Below are 15444 nucleotides of genomic sequence, written 5' to 3' on the forward strand. Positions count from 1 at the left end.
GTTATTTGAGGGATTTTAAAATCACTTCTTGTGGTATACTGTGTTTCCTCTGGATACTTTCTTTAAGTTACACCGATTCTTTCGACATTTTAGTGCAGTTAGCGTCGACGACCTATGCTTTTCCGATTGAAGGTGCAATGACATCCTACGACTTTTCTGCTCCACTCATAAAGTTGCCCATGACAAGGCGGCTCTTTGTGGAACTGTTGGCGAAATGCACGTTCCACATTAAGAGCGGGCTCAAATTTTGTTAAATGCAACACATGAAACGATCGTTTCCATGGCGTCGCCATTTTCCTGCATGCAAGCAACAGCACCACTCAGGTTTTCAATAGAACTTCTACATAGACTGGTCAAAACTTTCAGTATGTCACTGTCTAGGAGCGTTGGACGTTATTCTATCTTTTGTGATTTCCGACAGGTCAATTCTTGAACGCTGTTCCTTCTTTTTGAAGAACCCTGTACTTAAACCCCATCTCGGGCATGTGGAGAAACAAGAGCTTAGGGACAATATTAAATCAACTTTGTCGACCCTTTATACAAGGCGGAAGCACTAAAAGTATGAAGACTAGAATTAAACGTCCCGTCGATACCAGAAACGGAGTACAAGGCCATGGACGGACTAGTAAATTGGCCGAGTCCTTTCCAAAGGAACACTTCGACATTCGCCTCGCGTTATTTATGGCACTCAGGAGAATTGTACTCGTGAGGAGCCAGATGGGAGTCAGAAACTTGTTCCTCCTACACATTCTAAAACGACTGGAATAACAAGATGAACACAAACTTGAAAAATACCAGCATGGTCCCTGGAGACGTGGCTCAGCAGAAGAACAAATATCAAATCTAAAAACAGCGGTATGAGGCGTGTTTCTCCAAGCCCCAATAGCACTGCTGTTGACGCTCCACGCATGCGCGTTGAGTTGCTGCATCTGTTGGCTGCCCACAGATAACGGCAGAATTCGTCTGTACTTACGTTTGTTTGTGCTCATTTCAAATGTCGCAGCTACTTGAAAATGAGTGAAATATGAACAGTGATTAGTTTTCTATGTGCAAAATACATACGTGAAAAGAATCGGAATCCGTCGCCAGAAGAGATTTATGAAGAAGACATACGCGTGATGGCTCAAATGGCTCTGAGCACTATGAGACTTAAAATCTGAGGTTATCAGTCCCCCAGAACTTAGAACTACTTAAACCTAACTAACCTAAGGACAGCACACACATCCATGCCCGAGGCAGAATTCGAACCTGCGACCGTAGCAGTCGCGCTGTTCCGGACTGAAGCGCCTAGAACCGTTCGGCCACCGCGGCCGGCTACGCGTGATGGAAAGGTAATAACATCGCTTTGACCGTTTAAAAATTGCCGTACTATCGTTCTAGATGAAGTGCGAAGTAGGTGACCATATGTCATCAGGGAACACTTGATGCAGAAAGTTAAGCAAACGTTTCAGGAAACAGACGCATAATCAGTTCTGGTGCTTTAATTAAACTTCATGAAGAAACCCTAAACAAAAGGCTTGACAAGCCCAGGAAAGAGATCTTTTATCAACGAAAATGGATGTCTGTAGACAGCTGTGTGAACACACGAGCTCCCCGCATCATTACCGCTGGAAACAATTCGACCCACGACGACCATGACGTCAAAACATTCGTTCAGTACTGACTGACAAATCAGCTGACAGATTTTTATGATACTGAAAATGAGAAGCTAGTTTTTTCTCATGATAAAGACTACATTGTTGGTGAAAATTAGGCTGAACTGGAGTAAAATAATAACAAAATTCTTCATTTGTGTGTCCGTAATGTCTGTAGTTGCATTATAGTTGTTGGAGGTATTTTAAATCCGTCTTCGCAACTACAAGGAAATGCTTGTATTTGTCATTACGTGCCTTTGGTTTTATTGAAATAAAACTTTGTCAGTGGTCTGTTTACAGTTTGGTTTGCTTTCTTCGAAAAGCAGCTCATTACAAAAGACCTTGATTCTACTCTGGTATTTTATGCCTGGTTTTCGCTCACATCAGGAAACTCCGCCTGCTTGTACGGTTTTGATACATTCCTTCTTTCGATACTGTTGATTCCGGCCGAATCCTACACTTCTTTGCAGAACTACGCATTTCTTGATGTGAAACAAAATACAGTGTAGCATCACTACTGTTTGTATTTTTCTGAGTAAATATGTCTCTTGTGTTATGTGTAGCGTCACCAACTTTACCTCTAGTTTTTTCTCTGGTCTAAATATGTTCTCTGCCTCTGTGACTCGTCGTACATGTGTAATTTTATGCCTGGTTTTCGCTCACATCAGGAAACTCCGCCTGCTTGTACGGTTTTGATACATTCCTTCTTTCGATACTGTTGATTCCGGCCGAATCCTACACTTCTTTGCAGAACTACGCATTTCTTGATGTGAAACAAAATACAGTGTAGCATCACTACTGTTTGTATTTTTCTGAGTAAATATGTCTCTTGTGTTATGTGTAGCGTCACCAACTTTACCTCTACGTTTTTCTCTGGTCTAAATATGTTCTCTGCCTCTGTGACTCGTCGTACGTGTGTAATTTTGTTTAATTTTGTTACTATGTATTTATTTATAAATATTGTGAAATATTATAAATACATAGAAACATAATTAAATGACAGAACACACGTATGAAGAGTAGCAGAGGAGGAGAACATTTTTAGATCAAAGGAATAACTAGCGGAAAAACTAGTAACGCTACACTAAACGCACGAGACACATCCAGCCAGAAAACGTGCAAACAAAGAGTAGTGATGCTACTGTATTTCACATCAAGAAATGCATAGTTCTGCAAAGCAATACGGGATTATGCAGGAATCAACAGCGTCAAAATAAGGAAAGCCTCAAAACCGTACAAGCAGATTGCGTTTCCTACTGTGAGCGAAAACCAGGCATGAAATACCGAAGTAAATCAATATCCTTTGTAACGAACTATTTTTCGATCTAAAAAGCAAACCAAATAGTAAATATCTTTTATTGCAGACCACTTATGTTTTATTTCACTAAAACGAAATGCATATGATGACAAAAACACGCATTTTCTTGTGGTTGCGAAGACGAATGTAAAAATCCTTTAACAATAATAAAATTGTTTTGAAATTCACTTGTTTTTGTATCAAGTAAAAACGGCACTTGCCTAAAACATCACACCTCGTAATATGTCACATGCTAAAATGTCAAAATTTCGTATGTGATTTTCTGGAGCTCGGGTAAGTGTATGCCATCATCGGTCACGGTGTATTACTTAATATTCTTGCAGAAATGAGAGTTGAAAAATTGTTACGAAGTCCAAAGTGGATTTCCAACTGCGCTTGTCTGGGTCGTTTGAGATAAAGGCAGGACTTCACTGGGGATGTACTCTCTCCATTATTGTTCGGTTGCAGGATGGAGCTGAATTACAGTGAAGGGACGCAATTTATTAAAAAGGGCGACTCTATTAGAACAACTGAGAAATAGTGTGGGAAAGGATGGGATGAAAATTAACTGCGTACCACTCTTCGATGATGTAGTCGTGATGGCAGAGGTTTTTTAAACTGCAACAGGGTAAAGTGGTGTGTTGAAGTAGGTATTCTGTGATTGAAGGGTTCCTTGTACGTGAATGTCAAGAAACCGCTTGCAGCGCTGAATCGACGTCTTTCTCGCCCGCGCGCCGTACACTTTGTCGCGGGAGGCAAGACTTACTAAACAGCACGCCAGATGTCCTCTCTCCAGAGCTCGTCCTCTTCCAATGGGTGGACCTGCGGACACCGTAAGAGGACGTGGTCTCCGCTTCGACTCACAGCATACAAATGTGTACCACCGCGCCCCTTTTCAAGGCACTGCACACCGAGCTCCGCCCAGATCTCGGACGATCCGCGGTCAGAGTAGAAGGACCTAGCCCTAGGCTAATAACCTGATAACAGCCACAAAGGGATTGCACATTCTAACCGCTAGACAGTGATCCACAATAATGGACTGAACAGTGTGGAACAGCTACAGGCCGACCGGAGTGACCGAGCGGTTCTAGGCGCTCCAGTCTGGAACTGCGCTACCGCTACGGTCGCAGGTTCGAATCCTGCCTCGGGCGTGGCTGTGTGTGATGTCCTTAGGTCAGTTTGGTTTAAGTAGTTCTAAGTTCTAGGGGACTGATGACCTCAGATGTTAAGTCCCATAGTGCTCAGAGCCATTTGAACCATTTGAACAGCTACAACCAACAGTCTAAAAGTTACGTTTAAACACATCGATTTTGTAAATAGTGTAAGTAAATACGTTCCCGTTTTAATCATGTAATAAATGTCGAAGTGTCTGTGCCTCCACGTTCAACAACAGACAGAAATGAGCAACCCCACCAAAAATGGCCATCGGAGAAACTCCTCTAAAAATATAATATATACTGCGCATTGGCCACCTACTGCCGTGTGGAGTCGTTTGGATGCGATATGGGAGCTCATAGGAACAGAACATCCCTCGTCGCCGGCCCATCATCAGCTCTACAGACCCTGGAGCCGCTGTTTCTGATTCGAGTAGTTCGTCCGGTAGCCTAATGAGGCTGAGCGAACTCGGTGGTAATTAAACCCAGGTGCTCCGCATGGCAGTCATGCAATCTTACCGCTCAGATACAGAAAATGTAACAATGATAAAACGCTCTAAGCGATTAAATATGTCAGATAAAATTAGATAAATGTGATCTCTTACGGAGGACTATCAACAGTTATTCTTCTCGTGAAACATTAGCATATGGAACAGAAAACGAAAGAAACAATTTTGGTGCCCAAAGTAACCTCTGCCATTCATCGTAAGTTGGACTGCAGAGTATATGTGTAAATGATGACAGAATGGCCTTTTAAAGTAGTGACAGAGTGAGCAAAAGCATGAAAAAAAATAGAGCAGCAGGAAATTACCCCAGCTTTATTTGCTGAGACATTTGTGAGACGGCAAAGCTTTTTTGTAAACAATATTTCTTATTCGACATTGGTACGTTACATCTTCAAATACTACTACCAGCATTTAAAAAAATATTCAATAGTTGAAATTCTGTGAACATTCAGCATTCAGAGAGGAAAGGTCCATTTCTCCGTAGGAATGATGTCTTTTCCGTTTCTTTGTTATTCGTTATCATGTACGTAATGAAGTAAGTGACAAAATGATAGAAATCACAATTCATGCAACACTTTAGAAAAGGGCTTGTTCTTAATATTGTTGTTATGTGCTCTGTTAATCACATTCTATGGATATACAAATCATACACAGAAAAGGGACTCTTAAAATACTCACCTGTGCAACTGATAGGCATTAAACACACAGTATGACCTCAAAAACTGAATAGCGCTGTCCCGGATTCACGGGTTCGTAACGCAATAGTCTTAGGTTCCTGCGAGATGTGACGCCGGCTGCCGTCGTAATACGATAGCTTGCGAAGTAAGGCACATCTGTATATGTGACGTAACCAACTTGAACCACATATTTCACCAGTATTGTACAATACTGAATAGAAACTGAAATTGTAATACGACGCTTGCTGTTCAGATGTGTGTCGTCACAGAACAAAATCGAGACACAAGAAATCCTGCGACTTTGATGGGCGCTGGGTGCGACTGTCTCTCCAACCAAACGATTACGGAAGTCATTGTTCGCAAGATTTCCTATTTCAACAGCGAAGTTGGCAAAATAGTTACATCTACGATAATGCCTGTGCCAAAAAGACAGAATCTGACAATGTCCCATTACAAAATTACTGGTAACATCTAGAAAACGTCATCTCTACATCTAAATCTGCACCTACATAGTTACTCTGCAATTCACAATTAAGTGCCTGCCAAAGGGTTCGTCGAACCACCTTCAAGCTATTTCCGTACCGTTCCACTATCGAATAGAACACGGGAAAAACGAACACTTAAATCTTTCTGTGAGCTCTTGTTTCTCTTATTTTATTATGATGATCATTCCTCCCTATATAAGTGGGTGCCAACCAAATATTTTGACACTCTGAAGAGAAAGTTGGTGATTGAAATTTCTTGAGAAGATGCTGCCGTAACGAATAACACCTTCGTTTCAATGTTTGCCAACTCCAATTCACTATCATATCCGTGGCGCCCTCTTCCCTATTTCGCAATAATGCAAAACGAGGTGCCTTCTGTGAACTTTTTCGATGTCGTCGGTCGATCCTATCTGATGCGGATCCCACACCTCACAACAATACTCCAGAAGAGGACGTACAAGCGTAGTGTGGGCGGTCTCTTTACTAGACCTGTTAAATTTTCTCTTAGTTCTGCGAATAAGTTGACAGATAGTCTTTGATTTGTTTTACCCATTTCATTATCTATGTGACCGTTCCAACTTCAGCTATTCGTAATTGTAATCTCCAAGTGTTTAGTTGAATTTACAGCCTTTAGATTTGCGTAACCGAAATTTAGCGGATTCCTTTTAGTACTCATGTGGAAGACTTCACACTTTTCATTATTTAGAGGCAACTCCAACTTTTCGCACCATACAGATATCTAGTCTCAATCGTTTTACAATTTTTTTTGGTCATTTGATAATTTTATAAGATGGTAAATGAAACCATTATCTGCAGACAGTCTAAGAGTGCTACTCATATTGTCTTCTATATCGTTTATATACATAAGGAACAACAGAGAGCTTATAAAAGTTCCTTGAGTAACGCCAGATATTACTTCTGCTTTACTCGATGACTGTCCGTCAGTTACTACGGACCGTGACCTTTCTGACAGGAAATCACGAAGCAAGTCGTACAGCTGAGACGATAATCCACAGACTCGCAATTTGATTAGAAGTCGCTTGTGAGCTACGATGTCAAAAACCTTCTAAAAACCTAAAAATATGCGGTCAGTTTGACATCCACTGTCAATAGCACTCAATACTTTGTGAGAATAAAGAGCTAATTGTGTTTTACAAGCCGTATATTTTCGGAATCCGTGTTGACTGTTGGTCAATGAATCGTTTTCTTCGAGGTAACTCATAATGTTCGAACACAGTATATGTTCCAAAATTCTACTGCCAATCGACGTGAGCGATATGAGTCTGTAATTCAGTGGATTAGTCCTACTTCCTTTCTTGGGTTTTAGTGTGACTTATGCAGCTTTCCAGCCTTCAAGTACGGATCTTTCAACGAGCAATCAGTTGCATATGATTGCTAAGTATGACTTATTGCATCAGCATACTCCGAGAGGAGCCCGACTTGTATACAGTTAAAACTGGAGGCCTTGACTTTATTAAATGATTTAAGCTGCTTTGCTACACCGGGGATATCTACTTCTAAGTTACTCGTGTTGGCAGTTGTTCTTGGTTCGTATTCTGGAATATTTACTTCGTCTTCTTTGGTGAATAAGTTTCGGAAAACCGTATTTAGTAACTGTGCTTTAGTGGCACTGTCATCAGTAACGTCACCATAGTTGCCGTGCAGTGAAGGTGTTCATTGTCAGAATATCTTTGGATTTTTTGTCAATTTTCGAGACAGAGTTTCGTTTTGGCAAGTATTAAAAGCAGCTCGCATTGAAATTCGTGCTACATTTCGAGCTTCTGCAAAACTTGGCCAATCTGTCTTTTTTAAAAATTTGGCATGCTTTTTTCTCGTTGCTTCTGCAACAGTGTTTTGATCTGTTTAGTGTACCAAAGAGGATCAGTACCATCTCTTATTAATTTACTTGGTATCTGTCGCTCAATAGTCGTAGATACTGAAACGTCCCCTTAGAACATTTATACAGGACTGTGCTTAAACTGACGCACAATATTTTTTTTAGCGCAACGCAATCTGACTTTAAATAATCTCTACAAGAGAATGGCCCTGACTAACATTAACCTGTACTTTTCACAAATCACTTACCTCACAAAAATCTTGGTTACTCCCACTACTGCAATACAGTTAGCGCCACTACTGCCAGCTAAATAAAAGATTCAAACTATCGAAGGCACTAACTACCGATAGGGACAGTTAGCAAATGAAAGATATTAATAGAGAACAAACGTCGTATTTACCTTAATAGTCATTATATATATATATATATATATATAGCAGTTCATGACAAATTTCAAAACTCCGCCATCTCTCTCCCCACATCCACCACTGCTGGCGGCTCACCTCCAACTGCACAACGCTACGCGCTGTTCACAGCCAGCTGCCTAACACTACAATGGCGAGTATTACAACAATGCAAAACAGCCACAGACTGCACACAGCACAGCCAGTGATTTTCATACAGAGGTGGTGTTACCAATAAAAAAACCTAAACAGCCTACTTACATAGCCCCCATGCTACCCACAAAAAATTTTACAAATTGTGTTGGACAGTGACCAATACAGATTTGAAGAAATTTTTCATAATTACAATAACAAAGATATCAAATGCACACACTTATTGATACAATGTTGGTCAAAAGCTAAAATTTTCTCACAGTCCATAAAGATAGTTCTGATCATTCATCATAATAGTAATTACAGTTTTTTTTCACAAGGTCTCATTAGTAAAAGAAATTGCACACAGAAGTAGTGGATTTCCATGCAGTCTTGAAGAAGTCGTGTCCTTCCAACGGAAAGACAGTGCTGACTCTTGAAATGCAGACAAGTAATGGGCCACAACAGAGTAAACCCACTGCGGAGTCAGTCGAAGTTTTGAAGAGTATTGGTGGGTAGGTCATCACAGAGCAGACCCACTGTAGTCCTCGTAGAGATTACGGTATTGGTGGGCCACCAGAGGTGCAGACCCACTGCAGTCCTTGTAGAAATAATGGTATTGATGGATCATCAAAGATGCAGACCCACTTTAGTCCTTGTAGAGATGGCCAGCAGTCATCTGTTGTGACTGTGCAGGTGCACAATCACCATTGAAGAGTCTTGCGGATAATATAGCAAGTCCATAACCACCACTTGTGCACTCACAAAGTTTTTGAATTGTCCTGAGAACCAGCAATGCTGTTAACCAGTCCCTTGCTGAATTATTAACATATGTGCAAACACTAACAGTCACTACTTCTCACATATTGTCCATATACTATGACCAATAGAAACGTGTGCAGTGAAATGTAAGTTACAAGTTACTTAATTTGATGAACTGGTGTCAATTACAATTTTATAACATAAGAATACATTTACAAAGGTACAAAATACATCATTAAAGAACATAACAATACAGATAACATTTGTAGTACAGGCTTTACAAAAGAATCAAAATAACATATACAACAGTGTTACAGGAATTATGACATAAGTAAATACATAAAAGATCAGAATAACTTTTGAAACATCAACTTTACACATGAGCATTAAAACAAAACAGAATAAATAATGTCTAAGCATATTTACAAGGTAAATAACATATTATTAATGCCAATTATATTTGAGGATAACAGTATTCCTCATCATAGTGAATGTAGCTTAGTATTAGAAAAATTCTACAACATAAGTCTTATCAGATAAACATATAAAGACAGGAAGTTCACAAATACACAAGGGTACACAAACACATAGCATAATAATACAAAAGGAAAGGACAGGGTTGGTTTTACTGCAGTATTTTGCAAACAAAACTTTCTTTACTTCTTGGGGATCTCCCTTCATTCATCATTATTCCCAAAAAGTCCTATCTATACCTGCTTTCTGTACTTTTCTCGTATAGCCTCTCAGTGCATTTCTTCAAATTCAACGCAACTCATTCTCTCATAGGCTACCGCCTCTTAAGCTAACTTAAATCTACTGAGCTCAGATGCTAAACTAAGGGACGAGGCAATGAAGCAGCACAAAACAATTAACACAAACATCAATGACAAAAAATTTAAATACGCAAAGCAAGCAGCAATATTACAACTAATATAAGGCAATGAGCAGCAAACAAGAAAAATAAATCAGTAGTAAAACTGGCTTAACAGTGTAATACAAAGTCAATTTCAGTAACATTATGCCTGGTAAACAGCAGCTTATATCTAAACAGGACAAAGTTAAAGCAGAAAAAGTATTACACTAAAAATGGCCATGTCTAATACCTATGTCACATCTTAACACTAGAGTGATGCATCACAATTTATTCTACAAAAGAAATTAACAAGTACTTGAAAAGAAAACTATGATTGCAGTTCCTGTGAAGGTAAATGTCTTTTTGTGCTCCCTCATTTTTTTTTGAAAAAATTATTATTTACTCGATCTGTAGACAGAAAATATTTATATTAGTACATCTATAAAATTTTATTTTAACCAATGCTGCAGTGCAGCTAGAAACTAGATATCAAATGAAATAAGCAATTACGCAAACCAAAGCATAAAAATATCATTCAATAGTCATGTGACATTTTATAAGTTAGTAGACATTCTCTCAACTCTCGTAGAAAGACACTTGTCCTAATCAGGTGTGCAGTTGTAAGAACGTTTCCAAGTTATTATTAGCGTGTCGTATTTACGATGCTTTCTACAAAGGAATGTCAATAGCGAGGATAAAGGCCTCCCTTTTTTTTCTACCACCTAATGGCTTTTTCTCAAGGCGGCTGGCACACCTGGCCGCTCACAACGAATTACGTCACGGTCGCTTACCTTTCATACTGAAATATTTACGATAGCAGTTTTCGCTACAGTGACAGTCTCATATAAAAAATTCACAGGTCGAAAATTTGCGTTACAAATGTGTAGAAACAAAATCCTATAAATATAACAGTGTCCAAAAATTTTTCGCCAGCATTGTGATACATTCACGCATTTACACACATTTCCTACCTCTTAAAGTACGATTCTTGGTGTCCAACATCCTTTTTCACAAGTCAGTGTCCCTAACCGCTACTCATTACTCCTTACCTTATTACACATATATATATTCGTCGACGCTTCTTTAATATTTCATTATATGAAATATGTAGCATAATCAAATTCCTCATACAGCATCAGCTTCTTGACCATAAACATACCTCAGCAGCATAATACACATCGTCGTCGTAAAAATAACATCATAACACCTCAGTCAACTCTCAAAATCGTCGCAGCTTCCTCCAATAGTTTCAAAACCTAAAAAAATTCTCTGCTCATTTCAATAGTGTCATCAACCTCAAACGTACTTTAAAAATCATGATCCCATACCAAATACATCATTCAAAGCTCTCATAGTATCACAATGGTTCCAAAAATATGAACAGTTCACAAAGTACTGACAAAATACAATTTCATAATTGTGAAGTTATTCAACTGTGTAATTGCGTAAACATGTGTCACTGATGTAGTAAAAAAAGTTTGTCTCTCAGTTAAATGATCTGATAGCTGTGTAATTTATGTGTTAGAGAAATATGGTACCGAAGTGTAAAGTTGTATAAGCAAATACCATATTAGCTAGGGCTCCTTGTGCTTGCCAAACACATGATACACAAAGTAAGTGTGTACCCCCCTGAGGATAAATGAATAATACCCTCAGGTGTTACAGATTACAGCAATGGAATGAAATGTACCACGGAATACCTTTGTATCATTGTACTTCAAATATCTTTAAAAATAAATGTTTTAAGTACAAAATTAATCACTCAAATGCGTGTACTGTAGCGCTAAACTGTGCATCTTGTTGTAAGATAATCTCTGTGGAAGTGTCGTACTTATCGTCCTCCGAAAGCTAAGTTCTGCAGAAGTCAATGTACTTACCTCACGATACACAAAAATGAAATGCTTTGCGAATAGATATCTTAGTTATTACGCTTATTGCCGTGATGAAGAAAGTACTGTGCTGTAACATATTGTTGTGCTACGGAAAAGGTTGTCTCATTGTAGCTATACCACAAAAGTTACTACTAAAACATGTTTTTCTTTCCAGAAGAATTCAGAAAACTGTGCAGATATAAAACAGATACACCGCAAAAGCAACATTGTAAATTGTCACTCATTAGTAGCGTCGTGATAAAAATCGTGTAGCTGTCACATAAACTAACCTCTGTGTCATCTGGTATCTCTCAGAAAGCACTTTAAATTCAGAATGTATTTTCAAATAAACCAAAATGTTGCATTAAAATCTCATTAGCAGTACTGGTAAATGTTCTAAGTATGTGAGCCTTATAGTCGTTACGTAATCGTGCAACAAACAAGCAAGAATGCACACACACAATAACACTGTGTTGTCTGTTCACAATAACAATGCACTCGTAATTTCTGTTTAAATAAGTTCTCTTGGTTCTTGACTGGATATTTAACTTCAAACATTGTTACATGTTAACAGTTTCTTAAGTCTTACAAAGCATACTAGTAATGTAAAGTGAAAAGTTATATAGCAAAGACAAAGTCAAAAAGCAGATTATCTTTCAATAAACGGTTTTATATGTGAAGTGTGGTGAAATCCTTTACTCTTCATAGTACTCAGAGTTTGAACTTGAATGCAATTGTCATGCGGTATACGTCGGTAAAGAATACTGGAATTTTTCTCAAGGTTAGCGTCTATGTTATTTTTCTCTGAGCCAGCCGGCGCACGTGGCAGCCTGCGGTGCGAGTCATTGTCTGTCTCTTTGTTGGCGCGCGTCGTTATTGGGATTTGGAGACCTAACTTCTACAAATTCATCTCCTCGAGAGGGCCCTGCTCTGTTTGAATCACGCCAGTTCTGATGCAATTCAGGTCTGTCGTTACGATCATATCGTCTGTCGTCATGTCGGTAGATGCCATAGTTTCTTTCTTGTCGGTCACGTGGTGGAGAATTTCTCCCTGAATCGTAACTGCGCGCTGAACTGTTGCGTCTGAAGTTATTCTGTCTCCCCTGATAACAATAGTTCTGGTTACCATATTGTCTGTTTCTATGATTGTCTCTGTCATATTCATTACTACGGAAATGCGAACTTTCTCTGTAGTTATTACTCTGCCAGTGGTTGTCATACGGGTGGTGTCTGTTTTGGTCACGATTTGTGTTGTGAGAATAGCCTTGTCGCGTCCAGTTATTATTTCTTTCATCGCGGAATTGCGACGGATGTGATCTGTAATTGTTGTGCTCCTGCATTCCGCGATTGTCAGTGTCAATTTCCAGTTCTTGTAACAGTCCCTGAAAAGCTTCAATGTCGTCTTTGCAACGTCCTGCTAAAATAATATGTCGTAAATGTTCAGGTAATTTGATTAAGCAAATGCGGATGAGTTCTGAGGGGCTGTATGGGTTTGACAGGTACTGATTCTTGTGCAACATGTCTTCAAAATATTTCACAAGACTGGAAAATTCAGATTGTTCGAAACGTTTCACCATTATGATGCTGTGTTTTACTCGGTCTTGTGTAGGTTGAGACCAATATGCTGAGAGGAAGGCATGATAAAATTCTCCTTCATTGTGGCAATCGTGAATGACCGATCGCATTCTTACAGCTGGTTCATTCTCTAAGTAGCCACACATAAATTCTAATCTGTGCTCCAATGACCAGTTGGGAGGAAAACAATGAGAGAATTGATGGAGCCACGCTTGTGGATGAATGTCGTTGCCAGAATTCTTAAATGTTTTGAATTTACGTGTAGTAATGAACAGCTTATAGTCAAAGTCATCATGTCGGCGAGTAGCATATCGGTCATTGTTAGGTCGTGTCGGCCGTTCCATCTCAAAATTCGGTGGACATTGCCTATTTCTTTCATAACTTCCGAAATGCCCTGTGTTATTATTTTGCGGCTTTTCCGTATTTCTAAGTCCCTCTTCCCGTGTTGGAGCGCGAGTGTCCTCTGAAATACGTAATTCTTGTATTACCTGTGTCAGCTGATCTTGTACTTCCCGGATTTGTCTTTGGTGTTGCGTATTAATTTGATTCAGATTTTGTTTCAGTTTCCTAATTTGTTCGCTCTCTTCTGTGTCATTAAAGACTACCGGTTTTGTGTCATTCAGATTATCATCTACCTTCGTAGATAAATTATTTAGCTGATCCGAAAGTTCAACTACTTTCTCTGATAATGTACTAATTTCCTCCATGTGTCTTTCTACTGTGTCCTTTAGGTTTTCCTGAGTTTTTGCAAGCTGCGTAACCGAATCGGTAGATGCAACTGAGTCAATTTTAGCTTGCAAGGTGTCGTGATTTTCATGAACAATGGTTTGCAGTTCTTTTATGGCTGCTTCGTGATTCTGTAATGCATTTTCATGCCGCGAAAAAATAGGTTCAAAATGCTCACAAATTTGTGTTTTTACGTCATTACAGACTTTTTGACATTTCGATTCGATGTTATGTAACTCAATAGTTAAATCTTCACGTGTTTGTTCAAGCTTATGTTCCACTGAGTCTAACTTTTGAAGCTTTTGTTCCATTGCGTCTAATTGTTGCTGTGTTTGTCTCTGGTGTTGTTCCATTGTGTCTAACTTTTTAAGATTTTGTTCCATTGTGTCTAACTTTTGAAGCTTTTGCTGTGTTTGTCTCTGATTTTGTTCCATTGTGTCTAACGTTTCAAGCTTTTGTCCCATTTGTTGCATTAATTGTAATAACAATGCACTGGTGTCTGGAACATGTTCCTCAGTGCTTTTCGGCAGTGAATTTGCACCGGCAACATTCACATTTTGACAAGCGGAAAATGTGTCTTGACTCATTTGAGAAAACGGTGAGAACCCAAAACCTGAATCTACAATATTTGCAAAATTGTGTCCTGTCATTCCCGATTCCTGAGGCGAGCTGTTGCCGACCGATCGATCGATAATGCTTCCCTGCACACTAATTGTTTCACTGTCTACGCCATTGTTTGCCGCCCGCTCCATTTCCCTATGCACAATTACCAAATTACTACTTTGAACATCAGTTAATTCATTACTCGGTGGCGCTAACACACTGCTTTCGTTTTCACTGTCATTTCTCAGTTTACTTTGGAGCCTAGTATTACGTTTTTCACACGCCATTATTGTCACAGTATTTCACACGACAACACAGAAAAACACAATTTGAAGAGCAAAAATAAGAGAACACATTAACATAACACTGAAAATAATATCTAGTTAATTGCAGCTGCGAAATACCTGGTGCAAATCTACATGCATACCACAACTGTTTTACTGTACAACAATGAAAGACTGCAACTACAAAGGAGATTTTCTCTACAATTACGTGCTAGCAATAAACAAAAGCTACACTAATTACACAAACTACAAGGAAAAAATCAGAGGATTCCAGTGAGGTATCCTCGGCTAAGGGTCGACATATGAAACGTCCCCTTTTGAACAATTACACGTGACTGTGCTTAAACTGACACACAATATTTTGTTAGCGCAACGCAATCTGACTTTAAATAATCCCTACAAAAGAATGGCCCTGACTAACATTAACCTGTACTTTTCACAAATCACTTACCTCACAAACATCTTGGTTACTCCCACTACTGCAATACAGCTAGCGCCACTACTGCCAGCTAAATAAAAGATTCAAACTATGGAAGGCACTAACTAAATGAAAGATATTAATAGAGAACAAACCTTAATAGTCATTATATATATATATATATATATATATATATATATATATATATATATATATATATATATAT

The sequence above is a fragment of the Schistocerca nitens genome, chromosome 6 (genome assembly GCF_023898315.1).
Source record: "Schistocerca nitens isolate TAMUIC-IGC-003100 chromosome 6, iqSchNite1.1, whole genome shotgun sequence".
Classification (NCBI taxonomy): domain Eukaryota; kingdom Metazoa; phylum Arthropoda; class Insecta; order Orthoptera; family Acrididae; genus Schistocerca; species Schistocerca nitens.